Raw genomic sequence first — 20,413 nt, 5'->3', positions numbered from 1 at the left:
CTGAAAGGTCACTTTCGACGATACTGTCGCCTTCGCCTGACGTACTGCTCAACCAGCCAATAATCTCATTAGGTTTTGCTCAAACAGCCATTCAGCGCACGCCTGGCGGCCGAGGAGATAGCATTGCCAAAGTGGTCGTCCCAGAGTAGGACCCCTGTTTCCTGCGTATGACCGACGCCAGACTTCACATTTCGACGAAGCAACAATCGTTGAAATCCGTGCAATGCTTTAGGCCCGCAAACAGAGCTTGTGTTTGTGTAACCATGCAGCTTATATTTTCTGGCGCATTGAACTTTACCAGCAGTTGCAAGCCTACGAGTAACATTTTAATAAATTCAACACGTTCAAACAGCCTTTCTCATTAAAATATTCAAATGCTTTTTCTAAGGTGGTTTTTACAACGACAAAGTGTGGCTCCGTGAGGAGAGCGTGGCATTCGGTTTTTCTCTCAATGTATACAAGATCGAAAGAGGCTTTTGTGATTGAGAAGATGACGTGGCTGATATCTTTTCTCACGATTTATAAGAAATAATAAAATACCGGGAGTACTGTTGTGAAGCGTTGTCAAAAAGTGGCTGGGGTTCAACGTGGCTTGAACCTAGTTAGGTCAGCGAAAGCTGTGTTAAGCATCGTTACACACGGTTCTTCCTTGCTTCTTCAGGGCAAGCTGTATCGTCAGGGTGCTCAGTCTCAGCCAGGCGCCTGCGGCAAAGAGTTGACGCGCGAGAACCGGCGCGTGCTACATCCATGGAGAGACTGAGCGACCAAGCCAGCAAGAGCTGCCGAAGCAGCTACTAAACCCTCGCCTAGTCACGTGGTACATAGCCGCGAGGCTCCAGCGAACCAGCTGCGACGCTTCTCTGCAGTGGATCACGTGATGGCCATCGCACCTTCCCACTTGTGCGCCAGCGGCTGAACATCAAACGCGCGCCGTGATTTGCCTTGGGAGTTGTACCTCGAGGAGTAGAGCTTTTGTTCTAATCGAAGCGATTCTGTTAGCAAGACTAGCCCATCTACAAAAACTGTAATAACCACAGGTTGAAAGCCTGGCGATGATTTAACGTTACCCCTAAGGCTTGTGCACAGCTGCGTTGCTTCTTGTTTAGCTAAGTACCCAATCTCGTGCTGCCTTTTGTTTAAAATATTTTTTGGTTACTGTGGAGGTAGAGTATCGATCACACGATCGAGAGGTCGCATCTTCAATTCCCAGTATAGCTAAGCTGTATTGTTTTACTTGTTCCTTTTCTTAATACCAGGTCATTCGTTGAAAGGACGAACTGGTCAGTATGAGCCCTGCTGATATCAACAGTGCTGCGGAAGCGCAGAGGCTCTGCCTCACGTTTACTAAACAGTCATGGACCCTCAAGTAGGGAAATGGCGTCTGAGCGGGACGCTTGCTAAAATTTCTTGCCTAATGCATCACCCAACGAATTAAAAAAATGAAAGAAATAGGTACTTGAAAAAGCGCGCTGACCAATTACAACCGAGGACTTTAAAGACAAGGTTAATGCGAAAAAATCTTACTCCACCGTTCTAGCTACAATCTCCGAAAATAAGCACCAATAAGGTAATAACTAGTGCAGTTAATAAATTTACAAACCATTACTACCACTTTACTATCTGTTGACAGCCTTCGTCATATAGTTTGATTAGGTTAGGTTAGCAGCTATATGCTGCATCGTGACGCGCATAGATGTGCTCTGTACATTTGCAAATATAGATTCATATAAGTTATTTATCCAAATACACAAATGCGCTCCAGTACAATCCATTCTCCTAAATATTTTTGACTGTATATACATATAAGGTCATTCTAAGCAACATTTCGCGTATAGTATTCCGATCATTACGCTTTGCAACTTCGGCAGTTAAAAATTATATAGCATCTACCTTACATATAAGGTCGAAATAAAGGTATATACCACACATACACATAAAGGTATGCGGTACATGAAGCCGGAAATTCACCTTGAAGGTGCATATATTTGATGCCGTAATAATATGCGTGTAGCGCACCTGGACTGTAGAAATCTTGCCGCCCAGTTGAGGAACCCGCTGTGGTAGTGTGCGAGCACCGCGTAGACGCAGCGAAGACTGACCTGGCCTCGTGTGTCAGAGCGATGACGCAGGCGGGAAATTTCGTAACCCAGCAACTCGGAGACCGCCACCACGTAGACGTAGACGATGCACAGCTTTGGGTCCTCGTAAGTCATGGGGATGATCATCCTTTCGAGGAAATCTAAGCCGCGTACTAGAATGGTACCCGCTATGACCTGTCGTCCCACGCTGTCGGCGTGCTGTAGCGCCACCATATACAGATAGCCCATCTGTGCATGACGTCGTTTTGAGGAAGCAAAATTAGCCCAAACGTTCCAAGAACCAGCATCTTAGGTCAAGCCACGTCGCTATCGAAAGCTAAAAAGTTAAAATAATCCGAGTTGCGCTCACAGACAAGAAGATCATGTTAGTGTTAAGCACATATTTGATCTAAATTTTTTGTTATTAAACGCGAATCACTTCTCGGGGGGCGGACATTTGCACCTTTGACAATATTCATGTCTATCTAGCCACCTAAGCCTTGGTGCTCTCACGGTCGTTTCATCAACTTGGTATGTACCAAAATTGGCATAGTATGACAAGAGTGTATGACGAACATGAATGATCGCTCATTACCTCAATGTCATGACATGCGTGTTATGTAGGTCATGCAACAGCCGCGTACGTCTTGGTAAGTACGAAAGTTAGCATAATATGACAAGAGCTTATGACGAACATAAATTATTGGTCATGACATAAATACCGTGACTTGTGTGCCATGTACGTCATGAAACAGCCGCCTACGTCTCGGTAATCGCACGGTCGTTTCGTTAGCTTGGTATGTACTGCAATTGGCATAGTAAGACAACAATGTATGACGAACATAAACGATAGGGCATGACATGAATATCGTGATGTGTGCGTCATGTAGGTTGTGAAAGAGCTGCCATCGTCTTGGTGCTATCATGGTCGTTTTGTTAGCCTGGCATATAGGAAAATTGGCATAGAATAACAAGTGCGTGTGCGACGAAAATAAATGATAGGTAATGCATGGATGTCATGACATGCGTGTCATGTAGGTCATGAAACAGCCGCCTACGTCTTAGTAGGTACTAAAGTTGACGTACTATGACAAGAGTATGTTGCCACATCCTATATGGTTGCTGACAGCGTCGCCGCGGGTATGTACCAGACGATTAAAACGACACTGAAGTAGCGCGCGGGTAGAAAAAGAGAGATGACAGTGACTTCGTGTTGACTGCTCCGATAAAGTGCTCTTATACGTCCTCTACAATGGCTTTCCCATCTCCTACTAGGCCGTGACACTGGTGGAGTGGTGGTGGTGACACTGCCTCATGCTCGGTACCCCTTCGCGGAGCTATACATTGAACGCGGAATCATCTTCGTTCGTCGCAACTTCTGTCCACTGGTACAGTCACCGCCTGCTAGGCCTGACGCCCGAGTTCAATCCTGCAGGAACGCGTCTGCCTGCTTCCGCCATGGCCACTGCAACTTCTTCGCAGGTGACGCTGCAGAATCCTAAGATCCCAGAAAGTTTTCATGGCAAGTTTGTGACGCTTTTGAAGATGTCCAAGATTGGCTGGGCCATATAGAGCGGTTCGTCAGCTCTAATGACTGGGGCTCCCAGCAAAAACTCTCTAATGTCTATTTTGCTCTTCAAGACAGTGCGCGGACGTGGTTCGTACGTGAACCGGGACAGGAGTTTGACCCCATAAAATGCCTTCCGCACCCAGCTGCTAGACACATTCACTAGTAGCGACAGAAGAGACAACGCGCTGCGCCTTCTCTAATCTCGTATTCAGAAGCGTTGCCATGTTTGCAGAAGATATGGCCCGCCATTTCCGCAGAGCAGGCCCTGAGATGGCCGAAGAAAAGAAGTTGCGCTATTTGTTGCGTGGAGTGGAGGAGGAACAGTTTGCCGGACTCGTGAGGCATCCACCGACGACAGTGGCCAAATTTATCAAGGAGGCTACCGCTATAGAATGAGCACTACAACAACGGTACCGCCAATATGATTGCCAGAACTCGCCGGTGAATGCTTCAATTCTGTAACGTCTGGTAAAGATCGAGGCAACTGCACGATGGCAGGAACAAGCAGCAGCGAAGGGTTTATTGGCACGCTCTTAGATAGTCAAACGCACACGTGATATCAGTGCTGTCCTGATAACGTAGCGCAGACAGCGCATGCCCGATACATCCTCTGATGGGTAACGAAGAAGTTCAACAGTTCCGGTTACATGATTAAAGGCCGCGTCGTAGCGAAGCCGCTGCGGTGGCCTACTGGTGTGACCAGACCTTCTTGGGACGAGCGTCTGCCTAGGAGGAGGTAGCACGTGGTGCGCTGTAGTTGGTGCCGGGCCATCGGCAGACGACGCTTGAGGATGCGGGTGTGTCGGCTGGCACGGTGTAACATCAACAGAGTTACTTGCACTAGAGTCAGTGCACAAGCTGTAAGACGGAACCGCAGTCATCATCATCACTGTCGTCTGCTGTCCACTGTTCGCGAGTCTGAAGAAGATGCCGTCTATTACGTATAAACACCCGACCACCTTCTGTTTCCACGTTCTAAGACCTCGGAGACGTTCTACCCATCGCAATACCTTTCGGGGACCATGTTGTGTCCCTGAGCCTTACGATCGACCCTTTGTCCAAGGGTGACAAATGCTTTCCGCCGTTGTTCTTACGATGTTTTTTGACTGGCGTAGGCTGCACGTGGCCAAAATCGGGTACATTCGACCTGAGACGCCTGCCTTGAAGAAGTTCTCCAGGTGATCGGCCGTTCACAAGCGGTGTAGAGCCGTAGGCCAACCAGCCTAGCCAAAAGTCTTCGCGTGAGTCTTCACTTTTCTTCAAGAGGCGTTTCACCGATCTGTACCCCTTTCTCTGCCAAACCGTTGGACTGTGGGAAGCGCGGACTGGATGTGACATGAGCGAAGTCATATTTTCTAGCGAATTCTGCAAATTCATAGCTTGAAAACTGCGGCCCGTTGTCGGTGCACGCCTCCAGAGGTACGCCATACATGGCAAACATTGTGCTAAGTGCGGCAGTTGTTGCTCTTGCAGTGGTGTCCTGGAGCGTCTGGACGTCCGGCAAGTTTGAAAGCGTACGCTACGACGTGCGAACTTCCCCCAAAAGAAAAAAATGTCTACACAAACTCAAACCCATGCGCATAATGGGATTGGGCGCATGAGTAACGGTTCTTTCGGTTGCTTGTATGAAAACTTCCGACAAGTAGAGCAACTATGAATCAGCAGGGATAAGTCGCTGCTAAGCCCCGGCCAAAAAACAAACGTCGTGCTCTTTCTTTGCATTTCTGCAATCCTAGGTGCCCAGTATGAATTCGTCCTAGGATTTCACGTCGCATGCTTTTAGGTATGACCACTTTTGTTCCTTTCAGCAATATACCGTACACGACAGCAGGCTATGATGAAAAGGGCTTGAGTTCACCCTGCAGGCTCTCACCGCTTGACAAATTGGAGATGACAGTGCTCAAGTAAACGTCACGCGCAGTTTCTTGCACCAGCTAATGTCGCGTAGCGCCCGGGGCCAAATAGCCCAGGACCTGCACTGCGTGCACTTCCACGTCGTCAGCGGCGCCAGCGATGTCCTCGTGATTAGCCGGAGGCGATCTTGACAGCATGTCGGCCAAGATGACGTCTTTTCCTGGTACGTACTGCAAAACGAAATCATATTTCAGAAGTCTTAAAAAAACCCCTGAAGGCGGGGATGCATGTCGCAGATTCCTTTCGCAGCAATAGATAGCAACGGTTTATGGTCAGTTTCAGTAAAAAATTTGTTCCCGCACACGAAGTGGTGAAACTTCTCCCAGCCGAACGAAATGTTGAGAGTCTCCTTTTTAATCTGCGCGTAACGCTGCTCAGCTTGTGTTAGCGCACCGGACGGATATGCTACTGGGTGCCACTTATCACCATCGTGACACTGCAAGAGTGCTGCGCCCATGCCACCTTTTGATGCATCAGATGTTATTTTTGACTGCGTTTGGGGATGAAAGATGGCGAGTACGGGTTTCATGGTTAGAATTTGATACCTTTCCACTCTTTTATGTGTTTTTCAGTCCACTGAAATACTGCGTGTGTTTTGATAAGCGCTCGGAGAAGCGCAGTCCGCTCAGAAAGCCCTGGCACGTACTTTGCAAAGTAGTTGATTACACCGAGCATGCGCTGAACATCACATTTGGTTTTGGGTTCCGGCGTTTCAAGCAAGCTTTTGATAAGTTTTGGGTCTGGCGAGATGCCGTCACGTCCAATGATATCGCCCAGGAATTGTATTTCCGTAACACCAAACCGGCATTTTTTTGCATTGAACGTTAAGCCGGATTTTTCGGCCGCTTTCAAGACCGCAACCAGTCTCTGGTCATGCTGCTGTTTGTTTGCTCCCCATACCAAAATATCGTCAATGTACACATGTACACCGGGAAAGCCCTTAAGTACTTGAGTCATCGTCCTTTGAAAGATTTCAGGTGCGGAGGCCATGCCGAAGGGCAATCGGAGGTAAAGGTAGCTGCCAAAACGAGTAGCAAAAGTGCATATTTTCGACGTCTGCTTCTCAAGTGCGATCTGGTGGAAGCCAGAGTTTGCGTCCAAGCAAGTAAATACAGTAGCGCCGGCCAATTCCCCTTCCATATCCTCGCGCCTTGGGAGCTGGAAGTGTTCTCTTTTTATGTTCTCATTAATTTTCCGGGGGTCCATGCACATTCTAATTCTGCCGTCCTTTTTCTTCACGGTAACCAGAGGGCTTACCCAGTCCGTGGGGTCGTTCTCTTTTAGGATGATGGCCTCGCGCTCCAGTCTTCACAGCTCTTCCTGAACAGGGTCCCGCAGGGACAGGGTAATACGCCGCGCTGGTTGAACGACAGGAACCGCTGTTGGTTGCAGGACCATGCTTTATGGTTGTTTCAAGCAGCCTAATCCCTGGAAGAGGTGCTGGGAATTTGTCACTGCTTCGTAGTCTGTTGAGGCGCTTACAGTGGCCACTGTGCGTTGATAAAGTCCCAAGGCTCCACTCGCTGCCAGTCCTAGTATGGCTTGACTGCCGTGTTTTACGACAAAGAACTGGACTGTGGCCGAAGTATTTTCTACCGTCACCTCCTGCGACGTTGCTCCGAAGTGTGTTATGACGCCTCTGTTGTAGGCCCGTAGTACCGAGGTAGCAGCAGTCAACGGTCCCGCCGCACGCATTTTCCGGTATGCCGAAAACGGCAGTAAGCTGGCCTGTGACCAGGTGTCTACCTTGAAGGAGACCTTCTTGCCCTTGACCTCAGGTTCCACTATCCAGTCTTTGGCATTTCTGTTCCCAACACCAACTTCTAGGATGTCGAAATTATCGTCAAAGTCGTCTCCGCTGACTTCAGAAACTTTGGACGTTTCTTGACAGCACACCGCAAAATGATTGGGCAAGTGGCATACGTTGCATTTCTTTCCGTATGCAGGACACTGCCTTGGTCTGTGCGGCCGGTCGCACTTTGTGAAGCGGTAATGCTTGTTGCCATCTTGGACGTTTCTGCTTTTTGGTGCAGTTGCGGGCCCCGCAATAGCGTCAACGTGGCTGTACGTGACCCTCCGAACCTCGTTTCGTTGCGCCGCAGAAACGGCGACCTTGCAATGTTCTTCCGCCTTCACTATAGTCAACTGTTCTTCGCGAAGCATTTTTCGGGCAAGTTTGAGTTATTCGTGCCGAACACTATTTGATTCCGGATCATTGAATCACGCTGTTATCCGAAATTGCACTGCCCAGCTTGCTTTTCTAGGTCACGAAGAAATTTTTCGAACGGTTCCCCATCCGCCTGCTTCCTCGAGCGAAACAGATATCGCTCATGCACTTCGTTGCTTACCTCAGGGCAGTAAGACTCGAAGTTTTCAATGATCGTTGCGTAGTCTTCCTTGGATTCTTGTGCTTCAAACTTGAACGTGCTGAACACGTCAAGTGCTTCGTCACCAGCCACACTCAGAAGGAGTGCCGCTTTTGCAGCTTCCGGGCGGGGTTGCTCATTCGTCATGGTTGCCACTATGAACAAGTCAAACTTCTGTTTGAAGCGCTTCCATTGCTCAGAGAGATTGCCAGTAAGTTGCAAGGGTGGCGGTGCCTTCAGTAGTTCCATCGTTGGGGCTCCGCCGGATCCACGCTTCGACCCGAAGTGCCCACTTCTGACACCATGTAACGTGTAGGACGTGTGTCTGGTAAAGATCGAGGCAACTACACAATGGCAGGAACAAGAAGCAGCGAAGGGTTTATTGGCACGCTCTTAAACAGTAAAACGCACGCGTGATATCAGTGCTGTCCTGATAAGGTAGCCTAGACAGGGCATGCCCGATACAAATTCTACCTGAGAGCCGCGGCACGTCTCTGCGTGAAGTCATCAGAGATTGTGCGAGAGGAGATCCGGCAGCTCAGGATTTCTCCCATGGCATCAGTGGTGGCGTCTGTCGCTGATATCGCTCAGGAGGAAGTTCCACAGGCCTTTTCGTCGCGCAACTGGTAGGCCCTGCTGCTACAATTAACCTACCGGAAAGCTGTTTGTAGTCCACCGCCTGCCACTTCGATGCTTCTGAAACTGTCAACCACGACGACGCCCCCGACGCCCTATTTTCGACAGTCACCGCCGCCCCGAGCTATGTCGTATCGCTGAGAGCCGATCACTGCGCCTCGGTATTACGGCAAATCCCCTGTCAGCTACCCGCTTCGAAAGACCGATTTGCGGCGCACCGCTGACCGCCCGCCACTACACCTGTATGCTTTCATGGCGCCGAAGCAACACATAATTACCGCACGTGCCGTTACTGCGCAACTGGCTATCCAAGATTTCCGCACTGCACTTACCCCCTGTTTGTTGCTGCACGTATGTGTGATGGCGATTCTACAAACTTTCGGCCGGAAGGTTCAACGACGCCTCAATCGCGCTCCTCATCTCCTGCCCGTTACACCCCATCGACCCGTCGCGATTGTCCTGACGCCTCTAGGGGCAGGTCCCCTAGCCCGCGCCGAGGAAACTAGAGGCAGCGCCCTGCCACGGTGAGAGTGCAACCGTCTAGCTTTTCAACAGCCCCATCACCGACAATCGACGTCTCTAAAGCTCCGACGACTTCAACCACCGCGCAATTTTCGCGCATCACGTGGCCATTAACACGTCTCACCAGAGATCTCCCCTTCGTGTGGAGTGAAGATCATCAATGGGCATTTCAGGACGTACGGCAACGGCTGCAGACACTCTCGTGCCCGCACACTTTGATGAAGATGCTCAGGCGATTCTTCATACCAATGCGAGTAATGTCCGCCTTGACACAGTGCTTGTACAGCGGCAGGATGGCACCGAAAGAGTGATTGCTTACGCCAGCAGGACGATATCAAGAACACTACTCCCCTACAGAAAAAGAATGCCTCACACTGGTATGGGCCGTCCTGAAATTTCGCCCATATTAGTATGGTCGGTGTTTCGCCGTTGTCAGTGGTCATCATGCACTTTACTGCCTGACTAATTTAAAAGATCCAGCTGGTCGGCTTGAACGCTGGAGTCTTGGGCTCCAAGAGTTGGACTTCAATATTGTGTAAATATAGGAAAAACTACACACTGACGCCGACTGCCTTTCTCGATCTCCTGTTGAGATTGCAGTGCCCGACGATGATGACGCGGCTTTTCTAGGCATGCTGTATACTGTGGCTGTTTCACGCCTGCAACGCGAGGACGCAGAACTGGTTCTTATTTTCGATTAATCAGAGGGAAGGACAAGCAGAGTGCCGAGGTTATTCGCCAGGGGACTGCCTTCATTTTCTTTGCACTACAAAAACAACTTTTCACCCAGTCGCAGAAGCTACCTACTCGTCATTCCCTCATCTCTTCGCGACGAAGTCCTAGATGCCTGTCACAACGAGCCAACCGCTGGTCAAATGGGCTACACCCGCACATTGGCAAGAATTAGGGTAAAGTACTCCTGGCCGAGACTTGCGGCGATCGTAAAACATTACATGCAGACATGCCTGGATTGCCAGCGCCGCAAATCCCTACCCGGCAAGCCAGCTGGACTGCTGCATCCTTTTCAGATACCGCAAGCACCGTTCCAACAAATTGGCATGGACCTATTAGGTCCGTTTCCTCTGTTTACGGCAGGAAATAGATGGACAATCGTCATCACAGATTACCTTACTCTATACGCCGAAACAAATGCTATCCAACGCGGAACAGCAGCCGAAGCAGCGCGATTTTTCATCGAAGCCGTCGTCCTAAGGCATGGCGCTCCCGCAGTAGGCATAACAGACAGAGTTGCTGCATTCTCGGCTGGGCTTCTGGATACCGTTCTTCGACTAAGTTGTACCACTCACCGAAATACCACGGCTTATCATCCCCAAACCAGTGAGCTGACAGAACGTTTGAATAAGACTCTGGCTGACGTGAGGAGTATGTAAATCGACGTCGACCACAAGAACTGAAACGAGTTTTTACCAGATGTTACATTTCGTATAACACGGCTCGCCAAAATACACCACGCGTGACACCGTTCAACCTGTTTACGGCCGGAAAGTGAAAACAATGTTGGGCTCAATGCTGCCACACGTGTGCGGTGACGATGAGACTGGTGCCGAGGAGTTTACGCAATGCGCAGAGGAAGCCAGGCAGCTTGCGCTTTTGCGAATCCAAGAACGACAGGGCTGCGATGCCAGACACCCCAAACTTCGGCACAGACCCGTCACATACAGTGTCGGTGACCAGGTGTGTCTGGACTCCTATTCGTCGCTGACGGCTATCAGAGAAGCTCATGCGAAAATACTCCGGGCCATGCACAGTTCTGCGCAGCATCGGCGATGTGAATTATAAAGTTGTCCCCGATAGTCGTAACTGCTCCAAACGGCGGCGGGATCTGCCCGAGGTTGTGCACGTGCTTCGTATGAAGGCACACTTTTCCTAATGACTTCAGCTTTGCACCGTCTGTGCACTGCCTTTGGAGGTTGGTGCATCGAGACGATGCCTCTTTTTCCAAAGTAGGGGCAAATGCTACATCCTATATGGTCGCCGCGGGTATGTGCCAGGCGACGAAAACGACACTGAAGTATATAACGCGCGGGTAGAAAAACAGGCGACAACAACGTCGCGTTGACTGCTCTCATAAAGTGCTTTTATACGTCCTTTACACCAGTTATACCGTCTCCTACTAGGCCGTGACAATATGAGGAACGTAAATGAGAGGTCATGAAACAACCGCCTATGTCTTAGTATGTACCAAAATTGGCATAGTACGACAAGAGGGTATGACGAACATAAATGATCGGTCATGACATGAATATCGTGGCATGTGAATAACGTAGGTCATAAAACAGCCGCGTATGTCTTGGTACTCTCACGGTCGTTTCGTTAACGTGGCATATACAAAATTGGCACAGCATGGCAAAAGTGTATGTCGAACATAAATGATAGGTCATGCCATGAATGTCATGGCAGTCGTGTCATGTACGTCGTTAAACATCCGCCTACGGCTTGGTATGTGCTAAAATTGGCGTAGTATGGCAAGTGTGTATGACGAACGTAAATGATAGGTCATGACATGAATGCCATGACATGCGTGTCATGTAGCTCAATGAACCGCCGCCTAGGTCTTGGTACTCTCATGGTGTTTTCGTTAAGTTGATAGGCTCCCCGCACAGTGCTTAACATAACATCGGCTTCCACAGGGCGTGGGATCTACCGGCTTTGTTCGGCAAGCAATTCTCTGCGTTTTCAGGTGCCTTTTCATTCACAATCTCATAAGAAAGCTTACACTTTCTCTCCTTCACTTGAACTAACATGAGTATGTACACTGTTATTTTATTAGCAACTTCTGGGATATAACAAGTTCGCTTAGCGTGTGTTGTGCTTTCTGTGTGGGAGCTGTTCGCTGCAATCAAAATTTTACATATGTGTCGAACGTACAAGACTCACTTACTTTTGTTGCAGTGCGGCAATAAATCTAACTCGGAGAAGTGAACGGTATGTCGAAAAATTAAATGCCTTCTTTTCATTTCCATTCCGATAACAATAGTTCTCTTAAGGTGCACTGGTGCACTTTTCTTTTGTTTGTTAATTTTAAGTTTTTGTAATGAATTCCAGTTGTGAAAGTATAGGTACACGTTGACTAATGGATTTTTTGTGCGGGAATTCCTCGATGACTCGGTGTTTTCCAAGAAATCGGTGTATGCGAAAATGGCGCCACGCAAAACACAGCGTGCATGATTGTTACTAGCTAAGTTTCTGTTGATTCGCCATGCTTCCAAAATGTGATACCTCCTGGCGGCATCGATTTACTGAAGTAAAACCAATTGTGAAGATATGCCGCTCCTCCCTCAAAAAAAAAAAAAGAAGTTAAATATTCAATTTCCTATCCAATGGTGGTCTAGCGTGCTTTCAAGCACTTTCCGCATTTATCAGGAATTATGTAGCCGTACATTAGGTTGCCATTATGGCCACCCCCGGAAAAGTCGAACTGGGCATCAATGTAATGCAGTTTTTAAACGTAATCGACGCCGGTTAGGAGACGACATGTGCCAGTTTAAAATATCCAGTTAACGCAAATTTTCACGTGCGCGTTTCAGCACTCGCACATGAGCACGGGTCCTTACGGAACGGTTTAGCTGGAGGCCGCAAAAGTTTGCGCACCGCGCCCACAGAGAAAACGCAGGTGCGATACGACTTTCGATCTAGGAAATTTAGTCAGCCTTGCACAGTTGTAAGTTATGCACATCGGCCGTTACAAAACTACACGTATTCTCTGTGAAACGGTGCGAAAACATTTGTCCCGAACTTTATTGCTCTGAGCGAATGTAACGTGAGCGAGCTAGGGCTAACGAAGAACGCGTTTTGTCACGTTCCATTTCGCCACTATGCGTGGTGCCGACATAATTTTGGCCGGCATGCTTGTTCTCGGATGTGCAACGACTTTGGCCGCTAGCTCACTGGCGGCTTGAGATCGCGCACATTTGAGTTATTACTTGTAAGATGTTTTTTTTTTTACTCTACAGTCTTCATTTACAGTTTCATTTGTCCAGGGCAGTAAAAAAAAGGAGACATAAGGAGAAGCACTGTGGTCTTACCACCACACTGCTGTTCTTTTCCTTTGCCGCATGGAAAGGCGTACTGCGGTTGAATTGCGCTCGTTGCAACTCCATTTTGTCGTCCAGGGAGAGCAGGCGGCTACTGAAATTATGGAAGGCATGCCCGAAGTAGGGGGCAACAAACGCAATGGCGTCTATCGCCGTCACGTTAAAAGGTCTCAGCGACGCAGCGATCGTAGTGCCGACGTCCATCTGTAGCACGGCGTTGCGCATGCTCACGTTCAAGACGGACGGCAAGCCTCCGCGAATAGTGATCTCGCTGGCGATGTCAACCTGCATATAGCGGCAATGGTGTGCCTTCAAAGGAATGGGGCGGCAATTGTTTCTACAGGAAGTTTTAGCTTTTTCATTCTTTACGCATATAGCCGGCTACAGTAATCGTTGATGGCAGTAACTGCGCTGTTAGCGACATCTAGCGACGCTTTGTCGAGAAACTCGTGATACATGTTTGTCTTATTTGGGCGTTCGCTTCGAAGCAATGTAAAACAGAAGAAACTGCATGTTGTTGGTTGCACCACTTCCGACGCCTTACACCAGCAGATAAGTAGCGTACGTTAGGTTACTGCAACAATTCTTTCTTTTTGATTGATCTCTGCGAAATAAGACTGAACTAGCAAATCTGCTGCTCACGTTTATGGCACTGGTAAAGGAAGATTCTTTGACGCACAAATGCGTATGTGGCCAAGCTAAAGCATTCCAACAGCGAATTTCAATTCGTACGTTTACGTAACTTATATTCCCTAAATGATAGGCTGCTAGGGATCTCAGTAGCCAGGTCGCGCATTTACATTCGCTCGCCTGTGCAGCCGGTCGACTGCAGCGCCGTCCCCGCGGCACCAACGGGAACTATATATCTAGGTAACTTTTCGCCCTAGGGGAGCGTAGGTCCCTAGGTGTCGTGTAAAAAACGCACCTAGCTCCTGAAACGCCCTAGTTCCCATGCGCGCGCGGTCGGGGCCCATAGAAATATGCCATAGCGCAGATAGTATGTGGTAGTATTGTTTGTGCCAACTCGCCGGAGTAGCAGGGTAGGCGGTTCATTGTGCGTGCACGCAAGCAGCACGACCACGAACGAAGCGATCCAAGGTGGAACAGCGCGTTTTACGGCAATTGAAGTTATGTGTGTGTGACGCGCTTGGTGTGTGCAAAGAGCACTTTAGTTGCGCGTGTGACGAATGTGCGTGCGCAAATAGCACGACCACGAACGAAGGTGGAACATCGCGTTTTGGCGTGCGCAAACAGCAATCGAGTTGCGTGTGTGACGCGTTCGTTCGCGCCAACAGCACGACCACGAACGAAGCGATGCAAGGTGGAACAGCGCGTTTTGCGCAATCTAGTTGTGTGTGTGTGCGTGGTGCGTTTGTGGTGTGCAAAGAGCCCGACGACGATCGTCTTCTAACTGCGCCAGAGCAAACCGATTGTTGGATTCTACATAGGTATTGAACGGGCGTTAAACCTGGAGAACCACGGGATTGCGACGCGACTAGCCGCGATGTATAGCACTGTACGTACGTAAGTTTACAGCACCGACTTTTAATTCGGAGTGAATAAGGGACACGCCACGAGTGATTTGTGTGCGGAGGTTAACTCACACGTGCATTAATTAGCGGCGGTATAGAAAAAAAAATGGGGGGGGGGTGCGGAGGGCGGCGGGGATTGCTGAGACAGGTGCTTGAAAGCGTTTCCACGCATGTTTTGTCGGTGTACTCGATGAACTAAATGCCGCTTTGAAGAAATTGTGACGAAATGTTGGCATGTGCGTAGTGGCACAGTTTAAAATGTGTCGAAGAGTAAATCCGAAAAGAACCGAAGCGTACCATGTGTAAAAAATGTGTGAAAACTACAGCTGCAAGCTTATGTTATGCAGCATTGACCGATGTCGAGATATTGTTCTCATGAATGTAGCATCCATCGCCTTTGTACGCATGTGCTGGCTTCGGCGCACTATCATCGAGGCATTGATCAAGGTTAATAAAACTGTACCCGCAACGAGCGCGTCGCCCTGGTTTCGGTTTCGGTTCTTGCTGCTATTCGTGATAATAAACATTTCGTAAATTGTGTTTTTTGTTGGCGATTCTCTGGACAAGGGACGAAAACTTAAAATAAGCAACACGTAGAATATTTTAAACGAAAAACTGTTTCAACATTCTTTAATGCAACACTAATTCTAAGGCTCTAAGCGCCACCTGTTTCCGGTAGTCAAAATGTGCCATGGCGGCTTCCTGTCGATTGGATGTGAGCGTAGCATGGGAGCTTCAATGGTACATCTCAGCTTTTTTGGTTATCCCCAGCTGTTCCTTATATTTCCGCGTAATAACTCTTTCTTGTACCCAATACAACACCGAATAGGGATCGTATAGAAGCTCAGAGGCTGCACCTGTCATTCACATAGACAGGTAAGGTGGCTGTTCGCGACCACTTTCAACTCATCTGGGACGTACATAATTTTTTTGTTATTTATGCATGCTTAGGCATCATTTTTCACGCCGCCTGAAGTTCTCGCTGAAAGTACGCTTTAAATGCACTGCACACCTTAAATTGACACCGATCTGTAACGTGTTCGAGCCGTTATTTATAGCCCATATTGTGCGGACTACGATTTTAACCTCATGCGCACTACCGCCCGTTTGTTCTGTTGCGCTCGCGATATCAATGTTTTTAGTTCCAGAAGGCTGCTTCCGCATGAAAAAAGAGACTCGCCGTGTTAGATTGTACACATGGAAAGCGAACGCTGTGACACATTCTTTAAATTGGCCGACTGTTGCAAGCGGTGGCATCATTGCCGTCGTCGAAGTGTATATACAGGCACACTATAATGGAGACATACGTATTTACAGTGCCAAATGAACAATTTGGTGTTTCGTCCCTTGGCGCTCTCCTGCTCGGCCTGACAGGCAGGTGTCACGCAGTGCGTTGCACTGAAAGCGCATGAACATACCGCGAAATCTACGTGAGCGTTTTTATAGACAAATGCTCGAAGATTTCTATCACCAGCTGCCACTTGAAAGTGCGTTTAGCTAGCAAGCCAGCAGTAGTGTCTGCGCTTTCAAGCATACACTTGATCATACGAAGATAATGAGACAAAGTGTAAACACATGAATGACAGATTCAATATTTCTTGACACTCGTAAATCTTCAAACCTGCCAGTTGTTCGTTAGTGCGTGAAAAAGTGGAATTTTGTGATGTTTAAAAGCAGACATTGGTTCATCCAAACGTGGCTTTGCCTAGGCCGTCGCATTGTATGAATGAATTATCAAATGCATGGGCATTGGAGCAATGAGGTGATGTAGCCGAAAAATGCACCTTTGTTCTCTTTTCACTTTGCCTCATGGTATTCCGTCTCAAGTTTAGCCATTGTCAAAGCAGCAATTTCGACTGGCACAGCAACACTCATCTGAATGGCATCTGTCAATGTCGTAAGTTGTCATTGCTCCTTTCAGCACATATGTTACATGGTCATTGAGATCTTCAGTACGACCTAAATGTGTTTCACAGCTGTGATTGCCTCAGTGCATATAGAAGCAACGAAGTGATCCCAAATACTTTTGCAGAATAACTGAAATGTGGGCAAGTTCATTCGGATTCATGATTATGACAGATTTGAACCCAACACTGTGTAACACTACTACACAGACTGGCGTTTCGGGTAGTCGAGACAAGATTCTTATTAAAACCTCGTTGAGATTTGACAAACTGTTAGCTAGGTGGGATAAAGTAATTGTGATTCAGAATGGTAGCCTCAACATTGAGCCCAAGGCAAGACGTGAGTTTTTTATTGTGATCATTTTCTACAAGCATGCACCTTAGCGTTACAGTAGTACAAGCATCTTTGTAGCACATCCTTCCTTGTATAAAAAGGGTCATGTTGCTTACTGCATAGCTGGTGTTATGCATCGTCCACTTCTATGGTGTTGATGCCCAGGATCTCTACAAAACGGAACCTCTTTGGTACAGTCGTGTGGCTGCTTGTGTTCTTCTCCCCTAGCCAGAGGCATGAAGGGGGGTTCACGGTCACTGACCAAGTCTGATGTATAACCTGACGTTTCGGAACTACACACGGGTTCCTCGTTCACTGAGTTGGACAGGAAATCGTCGTCACTTATGTAGCCAGCATGTGACGTAATGAACATGCGTAAATAGCAGGCATAGTCCCTGGTGTCCGGTTCATCGTAGCTGGCGTCAATTGAACGATTAGCGATTCTAGCAGCCGCCGGGATGACATGTTCTTTTCTTTGGCAACAACAGTGGCATTGTCCCAGTCAATCTTGTGACTATGTTCATGTGCATGCTCGGCAAATAATAGTCGTGTGACTATTATTTCTTAGATCACGTTTGTTTTTGTTTCCATGCCTGACCAGCCGAACTTTCATCGAATCCTTGATTATGCAGCCAGAGGCAGTGGCACTCGTTGTGTCCTGTTTGAGATGAATGGTCTTTTTGTCCGTGTCGATCCACTATCACCTCGGCTTATCTCCTGGCTGCTGAAGTGTGCCTGCATTTTCCAGGTCAACTACTCGGACATTAATGTCTGGATACAAATTGGGTAGATCTTGTATGCCATGCCCAACATCAGAGTAAGTTTTCTGTTTCTGCCAGCACTTTTGCTCATGCACTTTCATTTTCCTCCGGTCCGGGAGTTGTGGAAAGAAGCTGTCTGCAGTAGCTGGAAGAGTAGTCCTAAGCCTTTGGCTCGTAAGCATTTGCACTAGCGAGGAGCTATTTTTCAGAAGGCTCAGTCTATAATCGTGTGTCTTGTAGGCATCACCTGACGTCTCAAGGGAGTTCTTGGATTAGTTTACGGTGGCTTCTGTGAGATCATTGCGCTGTTGGTAGCGTGGACTGCACGCCATTTGTTGGAATTCTTATGAATTCTGCCAACAGCGAGCTGCGCCCTTTTGCAAGCTACAGTTTGTTGCGGTTCACGACCACTACACTATTGCACGCCTTCTGAAAACAAAGAGGCATTGAGTCGCGACCACAGGTCCTGTCAAACTAGCCAGTACCAGCTCAGGATACCCTTACTATTATTTTGTAACGATGAGCCACCACACTCCTCTAATAGAAAATATGTCCATAGTGAACTTCTGTAACAGCTTTTCTCAGTATCCCAATTGCAGGAGTGTCACCCTTCTCTTAGCCCTGTGGTGCTAGCATGTACGACATGACTTGAAGACATTTGCTGTTTGTATGTATTTATGATGCAGTACTTTGTCGTCTTGCTAGGCATTTATTGATTCCAAAGTGGCCTTCAAGTGAGAAGTGCTGGGTGGGTAAGCTCCTGTAGCTTCTTGGGCGCGATGGTTTTATTTCCAAAATATCAACGTGTCTCGGACTACATTGTCCTTGTAAAGCCAGAATTCTTTCAGAGTTTGCAACACCTTGTCCAGCTCTTTCGAGTGAAAATGCAAAGTTGGCAGCAGCATTAATTTAGCACTTGTTGTTTCTTCAGTTCTTGTAAAGAAGGTGGGGAGAGGCAGCATGCATAGCCTTCAATATTGGTAGGCCCTTGTGGTGCCTGTTATTCTCCTTCACATGAGAACTTCACAGTGTATCAGCTGCGGGAAAGTCTTTGCCTAAGATGTACATTATGCCTCATAATGCATCAATCATGTGCACGCTTTATAAATTGGGAAACAGATTGTTGCCCCATTTATAGAATTTATCTCGAGCTTGCAAGAAAGAAAGCACGTCTTTCTATATCTGGGCATAGCCAGGCGTTCTGTCTCTGCAAAATATCTTGAGGCGTATCTAGTAACATGTTGCCCATCGTCTTGCTTTTGGCTGACCACTGCAACTAGACCACAGCACAAAGCATCAGCTGTGATTAGCAGCTGGTCTCTCATTTTCAGGAGCACCAGCCAAGCACTGGATCTGAAGAAAGTATTTCTTTCCATTTTGAGAATTCTGGAGCCTGTGTGGGTTCCAGACAAACCATGCTTTGAAAACAGCATGCTGGACAATGGGTGTAGTGTTTGTCATGTTAGGAGCGAATAAACCTAGATAGGTGGTCATGCCCATTAGCAGCAGTAGTTCTGGAGGATGGTCTTGGCATGTCTGTGACAGCTTTGAGCTTGTTTTTGTTCATGTGCCCCAAGTAGGATATTATTGTGATGCCAAACTTACGTTACTCTTTGTGGATGACAGCTCTTGCACAGTGGGTGCCCTCAAATGTACTGCAGAGTTCGTTGTGTTGCTGTTTAGTTGAGCACCGACTGATAACCTCGACCATATGACAAGCAACACATAAGTTCTGGATGAATATCATTCATATACCATTGTGTTTGATCTGGGGCACACCAGATACCAAATCGCATGAGCAGTTAAAGCGAAACCAACGGAACGGTGCTGTAAAGGTGGTCAAGAACTTTCTGTGATTTCTCAGGGATTTGCCAAAACCCTGAATTTGGGCATCAATTTTTCATACACCAAGCTGTGACTCGTAGTATCTGAAGGCTATGCTCTACTGCAGGAATTGGATATGATACTCATAGGGCTTGCTTGTTCAGTTTTTGTGTAATCCATAAAAGTGTGGAGTGCTCCTGATGGCTTCGTCACCACTACCATAAGCGTGCACCAAGGAGTTGACTCTGTCATAGCTGTCGTAAAACCAGTCTTAAACCTGGAGAAGTTTGGCTTTCGTCTTCTATAAAAGTAGCCATACAAAACAGGGAAATATTAGTGCACAGGACACAGGCTCCAGTTTCAACATTGTCATGCAAGCTGCGCAAAGTATTTGAGGATGCGGCTTTGAATCTCCACAACCATTAACATTCTCAATCTGTCTAAGCACTCGACTTCAGCTTCGCAATCACCTCTGTGACCTATTTAGCAAATTTATTTGGAAATAGCAGCATTCTGCCTGATGCACGAGATGGAACTTTATGTTGTGCTAGTCGCCTTACACACTGACAACAATAACTTGGAGGTCACCACCTTCTCGAAATGTCACGAACCACATTGTTTTCAGGGTGAGACAAGAAATCGTGTCTAATTATCATCTGTGACAAAAAGAAATAACTGATGCCTGTGGAAAGGTGCCATTCAAGTGGTTGAGTTCCTCCAGGAGGTAGGGGGTGATACGAGTGAGAACCCTCAGAAGCCAATTATGGCCTTAGCCAAGCAGCCCCAGGTGACATAGTAAAGCTTTTTGGGCACAATGTCATTAGGCACCACCCTATATAATTTATCTGCTTCCACAACATCTGCATGGCTCACGAGTGTGCGGCGGTAAATTTTTGAAGCCACATCAACCTCGATGT

The 20,413-nt window shown here is 47.8% G+C and overlaps 1 long non-coding RNA gene across 1 annotated transcript; it reads left to right on the top strand.

Moving 5' to 3' along the window:
• Positions 1 to 15,506: 15,506 nt before the first annotated feature.
• On the top strand, positions 15,507 to 17,772 carry LOC142584243 (uncharacterized). The gene is made up of 3 exons (XR_012828739.1): positions 15,507 to 15,549; positions 16,501 to 16,570; positions 17,660 to 17,772. It is a non-coding gene; the product is annotated as an uncharacterized LOC142584243 (long non-coding RNA).
• Positions 17,773 to 20,413: the final 2,641 nt, after the last annotated feature.

This window comes from Dermacentor variabilis, chromosome 6, assembly GCF_050947875.1.
Source record: "Dermacentor variabilis isolate Ectoservices chromosome 6, ASM5094787v1, whole genome shotgun sequence".
NCBI classification, from domain to species: Eukaryota; Metazoa; Arthropoda; class Arachnida; order Ixodida; family Ixodidae; genus Dermacentor; species Dermacentor variabilis.
Note: the sequence above shows the minus strand (reverse complement) of the source record. Positions and strands in the feature narration are given on the sequence as shown.